The following is a 14,581-nucleotide window of genomic DNA, read 5'->3' on the forward strand; positions in this document are numbered from 1 at the left end:
AAAATGGCCCTTAAGGTTGGCCCTCAAATTATGGGTTCAACTTGACGGTCCATCAGATTGTCCCCAGTTTCGTTAATCGGCCCCACCGCGCGGCCCGGCCCGGCTCGTCCCAGGTCGACCAATAAGGATTCTTCCTTGGCGGGGACTCGTGGCCATTGCTCTGGCGTCCGCGTGTATACATGTTTGAACACTCACTATAAATAGTACAGTTACTTTCCAAACACTCCCGCTCGGCGGAGTGCCGGTAGCAAAGGGTAGTGCTTTCACTCCCAGCTCCACTTCTCTCAGGTACAACTCCCATTCTCTCTCTACTTTTTTCTTTTCAGTATGCAAGATATAGTGTTGAAATTCTTGCAGTAGTTTTTCAATGTAGAAATCTCTGGAAGATTCATAGGCTGTTTCTTTTAACATGGTAAACAAGTCTGTATTGATCATTAATTTCTGATGTTGTAATTTTTTCTGAGAATTTGAGTCTTCAGATAAGGCATGTATATCCATTTGGTTTAGGAAGATGATTATTGTTCTATCTTTATCTCGGTTCAACTCAGCACGTTTCTATATTGCTTGTTTTCTGTATTTTTCCTTATAAAATGGGCATCCTTTAATTTTAGAATCTTGGGTTTCCGATGAGCAGTCGGTAGTTGTTTGGCATGTGTACGGATGGATATACTATGTTTTACTGTAAAATATAAGACTCTTTAAGTCTTTATACGGATGGGCATTGCTCAATTTTCAGTGAAACCAAGTCAGGGTTTGATTAAGGAGAGGGGTTGAGTCATTCATCTTTATATGTGAACAGGAAATTTAGGATAAGCTTATGAATTTTTAAAGGTGGGTGTTAATTGATAATGCTGTGGCAACAATACAGTTATATTCTCATCAACCAACTAATAGAGGCTTGATCATCAATTGGGGTATTCCCTCTATCCAATTAAGTTGTCGGGGTGGAGTCTCACACCTAACAAAAGACTATGTTGATGAACACACAGGAAGCTTTTGTGGAGAAGAATGGATGTTGCATTCTGTGACTATTGTCAGTAATTTTACATTGTATTACTGGACTGTCAAGATAAGAAAATTTCCATACAATGTGCAAGGAATGATGAAATAATGGGAAATAATAACATTCATAGTGAGTTTTTTATATAAATAATAATTTTTTTGTTTTTTTTGTTTGTTTGTTTTTTAAATATATAGTAAGTTGGAAGCAGCACTATGCAAGAACAAGATATAAAGGAGTTGGTTAAGATGATTGAGGCATGGGCAAAAAACAATTATTGCGTTGGTCGGTGATGGGGTCAAATTGATTCTAGACCAAGGCACTACAAGGACGAGAAAGCTGAGCATGAGGTGGGTCAAGGTGTGGCAATAAAGAGATGATGCTTTAGTAACCCAGCAGCAGCTGCAGCCCTAGATTGTGGGATGAACAAGATATGTGGCTGACCTCCTATTAGTTGTTGGAGTATGACTTTACTAAATTATGTGGAGTAAACAAGAGTTTTAATTGAAACCAATCGCTACTAAGATCCACCATGATTTTCTTGCTAGAATTAATTTTTATTAATTCTTTATATTGATCCTTAAGAGTCCAATATAATTGATCTTGTGTGCAATTATTATTATTATTATTGTTATTATATAAATCCTTGCTTGCAATTATTAGGCTGTATCTTTTAATAAAACAATTAGAAACAAGAATGTATTACAAGTCTATCTCATTTTAATCTTTTGGTCGTTCTATTTTGTAGAAATTTAAAAGTGAATCAAGTCGTAAGTTTGAGGCTAGATTAATGAAGATCATTGAATTCTTAAAGATTTCTAGTTCATGTGTGCAATATGAAAGCAATTCATGAATTGATGTGAAGGAATGCAGTATTTGAACCAAATGACTCCAGACCAATTTATAGGTTGTTTACGTTCCTAATAGAGTTCCAAGCAGAGGAGAATGAAAATTTCCTTGGTTAAGCTCCAAGGAGTAGAGTGTTCTGGTCCAAAGTTGGGGGGCATGGTGTCATGAGCCAACCTTGTTCAGGGTATTATGCTTGCCTGTGACCAATTGCCTTGTGCATAAGGAATGGATAGCCATCATGTAAAAGTAGCATAGGTTTTATTCATTATGTTTATGCCTTTGTGTAAAATTGGAGTATGACTCCTCAGTTAGTTTGATGCTTCCTAGTGTCAGAGCTAGAATTGCATATAAAACTCTTTAGGAGAGGGTGAGTATTCATCTATCATTGTAAAACTCCCTAGCATTTATAAACGCATTTAATCTACTTGCCTTCCTTGCTAAACACACGTTGCCTAGGGAGGCGGTATTGATGAATTACGTTGCTTTTGTTTTTTACCACACCAACAATTACGTGGGTCTGATACCAATTGTTGTTCTCAACAATCATCCCTCAAAAACCAATTGTTGGCGCCGAACGTGTGTAGCGGAAGACCTCACACAAACTCTCACGAACAATCAATGGAACAAGCAAGCAAGCAAGCACACGATGATGAACTATATGAACCTAGCAATCACTCAAAAATGTGAATCAATGAAAGCAACAATCAAAACACAAGAATTTACGTGGTTCGGCAAATTGCCTGCGTCCACGGGAGCAGTGATTGTTTTTACTATGAACAATGAAGCTTACAAACTCTGAAGCTTACTTGAAGCTTAATCTCTTTTAGGGTTATATAATAATCATTATAAAACAATTTAATGCATATAGAAGACCTATAGTTGATCTAAAACACTTCTGTAGCAATCCCCCGAAGGAAATCCCTCCGATTAGCCCAATCTATTGATCTCGGATTTGAAAATCCGTAACTTGAGCCGACTGAAACTGTCGACGGTTTGGAACAAAAAGAAACACCTCGCAGCTACTGCCTGAAACTGTTGACGGTTATAGACCAAATTGTTGACGATTTGCCTTTAATGGCTGCACCTTGCAACTCCCTTTTGGTCCTCGCTTCATGGTGCTTTCCCTGGTACATGCGTTCCACTTAGAATATGAGCCACATCCCTAACAATCTCCACCTTGGCAAATATTCACCACTTAGGAGAAATTTAAAAGCATAATCCCCCTGCTGCTCCATCTGAGCCAGTAGATTAGGACTTGCCTCCCGTCTAACACCTGGAGACGTAAATCAAGTCAAAGCCACGCTTGAACTTGACCGTGGTAACAGGAACTCCACCTAGCTGAACACCTAACTCCTTGAACAATCCTCTGAACCACAATGTTACCTTGGCAGCCTCTCTGCCAAGAACTTCGATTCAGCTGTAATTAGTGCACCCTGAGATTGTACCTCGGACTTTCAACAATTAGGCCTTCCCACAACGTACCCTGTTGTAAGCCTCTTGTCATCCAAGCCCCCTATGTAGTCTCCACATACGAATCTCACAACTGATGAAATCCTCTGTTGCCCGCCAAAGTATCCAACTGCACTGGTGTAGGAAACCTTTGACACGACCCGAACATCATCATTTGTCCTCGAGTATAAGCGGTAGACTGTTTACTTAGATTCGCCAACGGTGTATCGGTGACCAATTTAACATTAACCAAACTAAACGTCTTCAAAACCTGATCTCCAAAACCGCCCGAGATAACCACAATTTCCATGTAGCTTTGTCTATATAGTCGCCCTGAGATAGCACCAATCTCCTTGCGGCTATGACTAGAAAGTCACTTTGAGATGATCTCAATCTCCTTGTAACTTTATTCGTGTGAATTTCCAACCCAAGTACACTCTTGGCAGCACTCAACACCTTCATGTCAACTTCTTTTCCCGACAAAGTCCCCGACTGATTTACCTCAATCAGAACCTTCCCAGCAATCGGCATGTCAGTTACATAAAACAACAGAATACTTGCCCACTTGCAGCCTATCTCCCTCTTCCCTTTTGGGAGCACCACCACCCCCCCTATTTGATTCTTATACAATACCTCCATCTCCTCCACCATGACACCTGTCCACCTACCCTTCTCTTGACCGTGCATTGCCTCTCGAAAGGTAGTAGGATCCTTTCTGGTTCCAGTGGTTGCATTAGGCATTAGATCACACCTAGGCGGTGGCCTGATAGTGCCTTTGAGCCCATTGTGATCCCACTGGTCTCTCGAGCTTGAACTCCTTGCATTATGACCAATGTCATCTCTGTCTTGAGTCTGAAACTCAACCTGCATCACAATCTCCTTTCTGCACCAGTTTATCTTGTGATACTGTAAGTCTCCTGAGTTAGAACTCCTTACACTTTTGCCCTGAGTCTCCAACTCCACCTGCACAACATGCTCATTGCTGCTACTGTAGCTTTCTAGCACTCGTTTCTCTTCATCTACCTGAGTATGTTGTCCCATGATTTTAACACCTAAAATTATGTCTCCATCAATCATCATCCTGTTTGCCATTGGATCACCCAGCTTGAACCCATATTTCTTATATACCAGAAAGATGCACTGTCTAGACATCACACCAAGCCTAGATTCCACCTCACTAGAAACGTGCGTAGCTGGACCTCCAAAGTCTACCGCATAACCAGTCCAAGCCTCTCCTGCAATTCTCCCATCTAGTGATACCTTTGGTGATCGATTAACTGAGAAACACGTCATACTCGCCGACTTCACCAAGAAGTCCCTTGCAAGCTCTGTATACGCCATGTCTTGCTCACAAAAATTATTGAATACCAACGTACTCAAAACCAATATCTGACTTGAGGAACTCTCTCTCGGTTTGGTACTCCATCTTAGTCACAAGTTACACCTGGTAAAAATCTCCAACTTGTGCCGCATGAGATACCCCCAGACCTTTCGTGATAACCTCACGAAATACCCATGTTCAACCCATGATGCTGCCCTCACCAGTCCCTAAACATCCACAACAATGTAGTTCAGAATACCCACTGTTTTGCGTGTGGTTATGTTACACAAAACAGTATTACCTGACTCAAAACTCGCTGCTGCAGCTCCACCTACAACTGTATTACCTTGTAGTGTATAGAGATTCCCTGCTATCCTCTGCTCCTTCATCACCATCAATACGCCATCACACACTATCATTGTCCCGCTTTCAGACTTATAAGTATACCCGTTACAATCCAAAGCACCCATTGATATCACGTTCTTCCGTAGATTGGGTATATGCCTTACCCCACACAACGTCCTTACCACACCATCGTACATCTTGATCCTGATATCCCCCATTATAACAACTTTGTAGGCCGCACTGTTTCTCATCAGAACGGAACTAGGACTCATCAATCTGTAAGTGGTGAACTAGGCTTTGTTGGACGTCATTTGACAAGAACATCCCGAGTCTAGGATCCAAGAACTCGTGAGGCGTTCTGAACCCGATGAAACAAAAAACATCTCACAATCACTGCTCCCTGAGTCCCCTTCTTCCACTACATTTGTAGATTTTGACGAACCCTCTTGAGCTTTTGCCTTCCCATTCTCCCACTCAGGACATTCTTGTTTTATGTGCCTTAGTTTCCCACACTTAAAACAACGAATGTCCTTCCTCATCTTGGACTAAGTTTTATTATCACTCGATCCATTCCAGGATTTGCCTCTCCCATAATCGTGATTACCCTTCGCCACGAGCCTTTCACCATGTGAATCCTCATCGCTAGCCTTCTTCCTTTGATGGAACCCCGGAAATGCACTCGTGATGTCCTCCAACTCCAGGGTCTCTTTCCCCCAAGTCAGTGTCGTAACCAAATTCTTGTATGTAGGCGATGTAGGTAGGGAATTCAACAGCATCAACGCTTAATCCTCCTCCTCGAACTTGACATCAACTCGCCCTAGATCACTAATGATCTGATTAAATGTGTTGAAGTGCCGATCCAAGTCCGAACCCTCCGCCATCATAAGCCAATAAAGTTTTTGCTTAAGATACAACTTGTTCGTCAATGACTTGGACATGTACTAGCGCTCTAGTTTCAGCCAAACCGTTGCCGGTGAGTCCTCATCCATGACGTGATACAACATGTAATCGACCAGACATAATCTAATAGTGGACATAGTTTTCGCTTCTAGCTCCTTCCAACTTGCGTTGTCCATGCTTTTCAGCTTCTTTCCGTGTAGACCCTTCACCATCCCTTGCTGCACCAGCAAGTTCTTCACCCTCCTCTGCCACAGCCTGAAGTTCCCCGTTCCATCGAACTTACCAATCTTGAACCTTGCAGAAGAAATCCTAGCCATTGAGAACTAATAGCTTTGATACCAATTGTTGTTCACCACACCAACAATCACCCGGGTTTGATACCGATTGTTGTTCTCAACAATCAGCCCTCAGAAACCAATTGTCGGCGCCGAATGTGCGCAGAGGAAGACTTCACACAAGCTCACGAACAATCAATGAACAAGCAAGCAAGTACTCGATGATGAACTATACGAACCTAACAATTACTTAACAATGTGAATCAATGAAAGCAACAATCAAAACACAAGAATTTACGTAGTTCGGCAATTTGCCTAGGTCCATGAGAGCAGTGACTGTTTTCACTATGAACAATGAAGCTTACAAGCTCTAAAGCTGAAGCTTAATCTCTTCTAGGGTTATATAATAATTAATTATATAACAATCTAATGCGTAGAGAAGACCTGTGGTTGATCTAAAACACTTCTATAGCAATCCCCAGAGGAAATCCCTCTGATTAGCTCAATCCATTGATCTCGGATTCAAAAATCTGTAACTGCGTCTACTGATACCATCGACGGTTTGGAGTGAAAGAAACACCTTGCAGCTACTACTTGAAATCGTTGACAGTTACACCCCAAACCGTTGATGGTTTGCCTTCAATGGCTGCACCCTGCAACTCTCTTTAGATCCCTTGCTTCATGATGCTTTCCTTGGTACATGTGTTCCACTCAGAAAATGATCCACATCCCCAAAAGGTGTAATGTTTACCATGTGATTTTCATTTGCTTACATGTTTTGCTTATTGCTTCTGTTTACTTTGCATTCATTGGTTGTGAATATGTTTTTGTGGTGAACAATGGTATACTTTTGGCAAACTAGTTAAGGAAGAGTGCTTTAGCTAGTGCAGTATGACTCTTCATAAGGCGTGGAGTGTTTGGCCCGTGACACCAAGGCCAATAAGGATTGTCTAAGCTCTAGGTAGATGGATCCAAATAGGTTCAGGACGTGAGAAGTAGGATTGATTCGAAGGAATGTAGAATGCAAATCTGAGGCACGTAAGGCGCAGGGTATTGCTCACTTGAGCAGCTATTGGGGAATTGGGCTGGCTCCCACAAGGGAGACGGTGCACAATTAAGGGGGGTTGAGTAATGTTTCCGATTTATTTGCATGGCATGGAATGATCAAGAATGACTTCTGTTCAAGAGAGAGTGGTTTAAATTCACAAGTGAGGGGGAGATTGTTGAGAACTCCACTTGTGAATTTGTTCCACACTGGAAAAAAAATATAGTGGAGGATGGATTCTTATATACATAATTGGGCCAAAGACCTAATGGATTAAGCTTTTTGACCAAATTGGTGCTTACCCATATATATCAAGCCTGTATAAGGATTCCCCTGGTCCTAACAAAAATCAAAGAGAACAACATGTGCGTACATATGTATGTACACACACGCACACCCTAATTAACACATAAACAACTTAGAAACTCTTTCATATTAGGATATAATTACATACATGTGTCTACACTTTTCCTTGAGAAATTCAATTTTTACTCGAAATACCTAGATGAATAACTAAAGATTAAGGATGCCTACCTTGATTATTAGCCTCTCCAATATATTTTGATGTTTCTATGAATTTTTCTTGATTGTTTCCTTGATTTTCTGCAGAATTTTCTCTCTCCTCCTTCCCCCATTTCTCTCTCTCTCTCTAAATAGGGTGTACAACGCGTACTATGTTTTTGCTGGCATTGCTTTAGCTTGAAGTAGCAACACAAGAAGCAGCTCACTGCCAGGGGGCTCTAAAGTGTGCTGCCTGGTGTTTTTCCAGGTGTCTCTTCCTGCTTCAGCAATGTCTTCTCACTCAATAATTTTTGCTCCAAATTCCCATGTTATTTATATTTTAACATGTACTGTCATAGTTTCATTTTATCCAAGCGCTTCCTACCACTAACAATTTTATTAAAATTCCTACATATATTAGCTTAAAGAATACATACTAGTCTCTTCTTAAGTAATGCATAAGATGCTCAGCGCAAATTCAATCAACACAAAAGTGGAGCACCTTATGAAATGAATTTAAAATTACCATGACTAAAGGGTATGGTTATCACACATTTAGTATAGTTTTTTATGTATATTGGCTTTACTTTGATGTGATGTTTTCAAAGGCATGATCAAGGTTCACCTTAGGGCAAGGCGTACCAAAAATGGGTTAAGGCTTAGTCAAAAATGCCTAATTCCTGAAAGGCAAACACTTTTTGTGGCATATGCCTCATGTTGAAGATGTATGCCTTTTGTGCCTTTTGGATGAGGCATGTGCCTCACAAAATTCCTCTTTTGGAATAGTCTTTTCTGACATTATAATGTTGGAAACGGAAATTATTGGATTACACTTCATAGGTCTCGGGCTTGGTAATATAGGCCCAACCATGCATCTAATGCACTTGATAAGGAGCCATTATTTATCAAAACCTAACGAGTCTACCGTAAATGAACTAGAGAACCTAGGCTTGGTTCATATGGGTTCACAATGACAATGCTAGGCTTTCTTCATCTCCCTTGATTGTTAGCTCACAACAAAAAGGCTATTTAACACAATTTGATGCAATCAAAATTTGATGATTTTGTGAGGCAAGGAGGATATTTGAAGGAAATCTGCGAAGGCTGCAACATTGTAGACAAAGGTATGGGGTTGCGATGGAGAAGAGATTAAGGAGGATCCATCCCTTGAGTTATGTAATGTCAAGGAAGACGGATTGTTATTGGAGTAGCTGCAAGGTAAGGAAAGTTTGGACCTTCATAGTGACTAAGAACTAGCAAGATGAAATCTTTTGAGTTCCAAGGAATATATGAGGGAGGGGAGGGATTGAACTTTGAGGCCTCTTTGCTAGATAAGCATTGTGTTATCACTAACAAGGAGTTAAAATTTCAAATGTGTTTTAGATCTTGGATGGGCCTAGCTAAATAAAGTTGGGTTTTGTCCATATGTTTTTCCTTTTGTGATTCCAAGTTCAATTCTTGATTCCTTTCTAAATGATGTGGCTTGCGATCTTGGTGAAGAACAACATTGGCCTCTATTTAATAGTGTTGCAATTTCTGAAGGTATTATTTACACTTCGATGCATCCTAATACTAGTTTCAAATCTTTCTTGTGCCAAAAGGGATTAATCAATGAATAGAATTCCATACTTTGGGACTTCTAGGTGATGAGAGGGACAATTAGGATGCTTACTTTTCTTGATGAATTAGTCCTCGGTATTGCGAACCCTAGCAACTAGCGAGGAAGTTGTTAGCATTGGCAAAAGGGCTATTGGCCAGATTAAAAATGCTTCAAGGCTTAATAGAGGCTTAGTTAGATTTCTTGCCTCTTTTAATTATGGTAGGGAGGTAGGAGTTTGGGTAATAATAGTGGTGATAGAAATCATAAAGTGGTGACTAGTGAAAGACTTAATTAATAGAGTTTCTCTTAATATTTATTCCATCATGAATCTAGATTAAGGGAAGTGGACATGTTCTGATTATTTGGAGTCTAGCCTGTAAGTACAGCATCACTCCAAAACACCCTATGGGAAATTTAAGTCCCTGTCTAGGTTTGGGCGCCGATAATTTGTTGCCTAACAACATATGGGAAATTGTTGGTGTTGAGATTTTGATTAAAATGAATTACCTAACTTGAAGATAGGTCTCTCCCTCTATTTATATTACAAATTAAATATATTCTAATGACAATAATACCATTATTAACTCTCACTAATTAACATACTATCACACTTAATAATAATAATACTAAAAGACATAAATGACCTCTAACACTCCCCCTCAACCTGGAGCATAAATGTTATATGCTCCTGGCTTGTTACAAATAAATTTAACATGAACAGCCCCCAACACTTTGGCAAACAAATCAACAAGCTGCATATTAGACTTCACATAAGTGGTAGTAATGAGATTTTGCACAAGTTTCTCTCGAACAAAGTGGAAATTAACGTCAATGTGCTTTGTCCGCTTATGAAAGACCGGGTTTGAGGCAATATGGAGAGCAGCTTGATTGTTCCACATCAACTTCACAAGTTGAGAATGAGAAATGCCCAATTCTTCCAACATGTTCCTCAACCAGACAAGTTGATAAGTAGTGTGAGCCATAGCTCTATATTTTGATTTAACATTTGACCTGACCACCGCAGTTTGTTTCTTACTCTTCCCAGAAACCTAATTACCCCCAACCAAGATATAGTACCTAGTCGTGGATCTTCGGTTGGAAGGCAACCCCAGCCTAATCTGCATCTGTATATTCATGGATATAAGTGTGACCTTGATCAAGATATAAAAGACCTCTTTCAGGTGCACCTTTAAGAAATTTCAAGATGCGAATTACTATGTCCCAATGACTTGTCCTCGGAGAATCTAGAAATTGACTCACAACACTTGTTGCAAAAGATATATCCGGTCGAGTGAGTGAGATAATTCAATTTTCCAACAAGTCTCCAGTATTGCCCAAGATAAAGTGGCAAATCACCCATATCTAACACTAATTTGCTATTAGGATCCATGGGTGTATCAATTAGTTTAGATCCCAACAATTCAGTTTCATCTAATAGATCAAGAACATACTTCCTTTGTGACAAAATAGTTCTCATACGAGATCTAGATACTTCTATATCCAAGAAGTATTTCAACTGTCCCAAATCTTTGGTTTGAAACTTAGTCTGTAGAAAGAGTCTAAGACTCTGAATACCTTTATTTTCATCATTTGTAATAACAATATCATCCACATAAACAATAAGAAGGATCCTACCTGATGAAGTATGATGATAAAACACGGAATGATCCATTGCATACCGTCGAAGATCGAACTCAAGTACTATAGCACTGAAACGACCAAACTATGCTCTAGGGGGACTCACTATGCTTGACTCCCCCTGAGCAGCAAACCCAGGTGGTTGCTCCATATAAACCTCCTCCTCAAGGTCACCATGTAAGAGGACATTCTTCACATCTAATTGATGTAGAGGCTAGTGACAAGTAGTAGCTAAGGAGATGAACAAACGTATTGGCGTAAGTTCGGCAACCAGAGAAAAAGTGTCAAAATAATTCAGACCATATATTTGAGTATATTAGAAACAATACGGGCCTTTAGATGAGCCACATAACCATTAGGGTTGACTTTCACAATGTAAACCTAGCAACAACCAACCACAGACTTGTCAGGAGGAAGAGGTACCAAGCCCCAAGTGCCAGTGTCATGCAAAGCATTCATCTTTTCAGCCATAGCATTCCTCCACCCATAATGGGCTAAGGCTTTCGAAATAGATTTAGGAAGGGTAGTTGATGATAGAGTAGTAACAGAACAATAATCGGAGGGTGATAAAGAGTCATAACAAACATAGTTGGAAAGGGGATGTTGAGTACATGTGCGTTTACCTTTCTGAACAGCTATAGGAGGATCAACTTCATGGGGAGTATGATCATCAGATGGGGAAACCAAAGGTGTGGTATTAGAAGCTAGAGGGGACTCTCTTCCTTGGAGTCGCCATCATGAATACATCTGCAAATTAGGATGATCAAGATGATGAGGAGGACTTGAATTACATGGACACTTAGATGGTTGGTTGGGCAAGGATAACAAAGCAAAATTTGGAAGATTATGCAAAGGAAGAGACTAATTGAGCTCAGAAGCACTTAGAGACCATACACCTGACTATATCCCTTAGCAACAAGACGGGCCTTTAGATGAGCTACATAACCATCAAGGTTGACTTTCACAATGTAAACCTAGTGACAACCAACCATAGGCTTGTCAGGAGGAAGAGGTACTAAGTCCCAAGTGCCATTGTCATGCAAAGCATTCATATTTTCAACCATAGTATTCCTCCACCTAGAATGGGCTAAGGCTTCCAAAACAAATTTAGGAAGGGTAGTAGATGATAGAGTAGTAACAAAACAATAATAGGAGGGTGATAAGGAGTCAAACAAACACAGTTGGAAATGAGATGTTGAGTACATGTGCATTTACCTTTGTGAACAACTATAGGAGGATCAACATCATGGGGAGTATGATCATCATTCCAGGAAACCAAAGGCATGGTAGTAGAAACTAGAGGGGACTCTTCCTTGGAGCCGCTGTCATGAGTACACCTGCAAATTAGGATGATCAAGATGATAAGGAGGACTTGAACTACATAGAGACTCAGATGGTTGGTTAGGCGAGGACAGCAAAGTTGATTCTAGAAGATTAGGTAAAGGAAGAGACTAATTGAGCTCAAAAGCACTCAGGGACTAGGTGTAGTAAGGTGTATACTCAAAGAAGGTAACATCAGCAGGAACAAAGACGTGATGTAGCACAGGACTATAACAATGATACCCTTTTTGAGTACATGAGTAGCCCAGAAAGACACATTTTAAAGCTTGAGGATCTAACTTATCTACCCTAGGAGCTAGTTGATGAACAAAGGACACACACTCAAATATATAAGGAGGGAGAGAGAATAAAGGTGAATTAGGAAAGAGAATGGAGTAGGGAATTTTACCACGAAGAACAAAGGATGACATCCTATTGATCAGATAACAAGCAATAAGTACATCATCACTTCAAAACATTTTAGATACATGTATTTCATAAAGTAAAGTGTGAGTGATTTCAAGAATATGTCTATTTTTCTTTTCTGCAACCTCATTTTGCTGAGGAGTGTGGGCACAAGATGATTGATGGACAATACCAAACTGAGTCATATAAGTAGTGAATTGTGCATTGAAATACTCAAAAGGGTTATGTGTTTGGGGTTTTGTGGGCTTAGGCTTTGGTGGGTTCTATGTTTGGGTATATGGTTGGTTTTGTGAAATAATGAGGGGTGGAGGTGGATCTGAGAAGGACAGTTGTGGGAATGGATTTTTTGGCAATGGCTGAGAAGAATTGTGTGTAGGTTGGATCACACTTTGATACCATGTTGAGATTTTGATTAGAATGAATGACCTAACTTGAAGATAGGTCTCTCCCTCTATTTATAATTCAAATTAAATACATTCTAATGACAATAATACCCTTATTAACTCTCACCAATTTGCATACTAACACGCTTAATAATAATAATAATAATACTAAAAGACATAAATAGCCTCTAACAGTTGGAGAGGTTCCCCTTGGAGGATAAATCTTTATGACACAAGATTATCAGAGTAAGTATGGTTTGTATGTTTTGCATTGGAATGGTTGTGATACTAGAGGAAGTAGTAGTGTTTCTCATGCGAGCCCTTGGAAGTTTATTTGGTAAAGGGAATCTCATTTGGTTTTGGGAGAATATTTGGGTGGGTGAGGTTTCATTAGAGTTATTGATTCCCATATTCTTAGATGGTCTTTTGTTCATAATGACTTGATTAGTTCCTTTAATTCATTAGAGAGTAGTTGTCATTCTTGGATTTCAAAGAGAAATTGATGAGCTTACTATTTTGTTGATAACTTTGGATTCTTTGTTCCTCAAATGAGGAATGATCCAAGCATTTGGGTTGAAAATGCTTCTAGATCTTTTACTATGAAATCTTTTTTTCCTCTAATTTGTTGAAATATTTTAGTTCTCTGCTTCTTTCAAGTTCATGTTTTTTGTGTGGTCTTTGGCTCTAAATAGTATTAATAGTAATGATTTCTTGCAGGTAGGAGGCCATATAAGGTAATTGGTTTGGATATTCAGATTATATGTTTTGTATTTAGTGAAACTAGTGGGTACCTTTTTCTTTATTGTCAGGAAAAAAAAAGAAGGCATTGAAGTAAGTGAGGGGGCGTTAATGGTTATTTTAGTCTTTTAGTATTATTAATTGTGTTAGTCTTATGTTAATTAGTGAGAGTTAGTAAGGGTATTATAGTTATTAGAATATATTTGATATGTAGTATAAATAGAGGGAGAGACCTATCTTTGTGTTAGGTAATTCTTTTAATAAAAAACCTCAGCATAGTATTCGAGCAAGATCCAACCTAAACCTTTCAATATTTCACAATCATATAGTATAAATAGAACCCTCTGAACTAGAGCCCTGAAAAATCCGATTGCCAAACCCCTCCCCATCCGTTGCGCTATGCGCCAGCAAACTGCCTACAGTCCCGACTTCCATACGGTGGTGCATGAGAGTGTTTTGGGCTGTCTTTTTCTGATTTTTCCGCCAGCATGTTCTGATTCCTTCCGTAAACCATATTAGCAAGCTATTGGGCATGTGTTTTGCTCAAAGGTCCGACCTTTTTCGACCTTGCACTCATGGTAATCTGTTAGTTGTTGTTTGGTTTTTTTAAAGGCTATTTGTGAGTCTCTTGGAGCAGTGGTAGTGTTCATGAGTTGATTTGTCAGGCTGTGGCAGTGTTATATCTGTTTGTTGGTGGTTCACCTTGTTTGTGGTTATTTGTTGGTTCACCTTGTCTGTGGTTGTCTCAATTAGTTTTGATTGTCCCTCTTGTTTTTTTGAGTGTTGGGATG

At 39.6% G+C, this 14,581-nt stretch overlaps 1 protein-coding gene across 3 annotated transcripts in view; it reads left to right on the forward strand.

Annotated features, from left to right (window-relative positions):
* The window catches only part of LOC131152929 (uncharacterized), a 26,838-nt gene continuing 12,257 nt past the window's right edge, over nucleotides 1-14,581 (forward strand). The window contains exon 1 of one of the 3 annotated variants that reach the window (XM_058104893.1): nucleotides 1-288. The gene's annotated coding sequence lies outside the window, so the exon portion shown is untranslated. The remainder of the gene's footprint in view (nucleotides 289-14,581) is intronic. The other 2 variants (XM_058104892.1, XM_058104894.1) reach the window with 2 other exon arrangements.

The sequence above is a fragment of the Malania oleifera genome, chromosome 4 (assembly GCF_029873635.1).
Source record: "Malania oleifera isolate guangnan ecotype guangnan chromosome 4, ASM2987363v1, whole genome shotgun sequence".
NCBI classification, from domain to species: Eukaryota; Viridiplantae; Streptophyta; class Magnoliopsida; order Santalales; family Ximeniaceae; genus Malania; species Malania oleifera.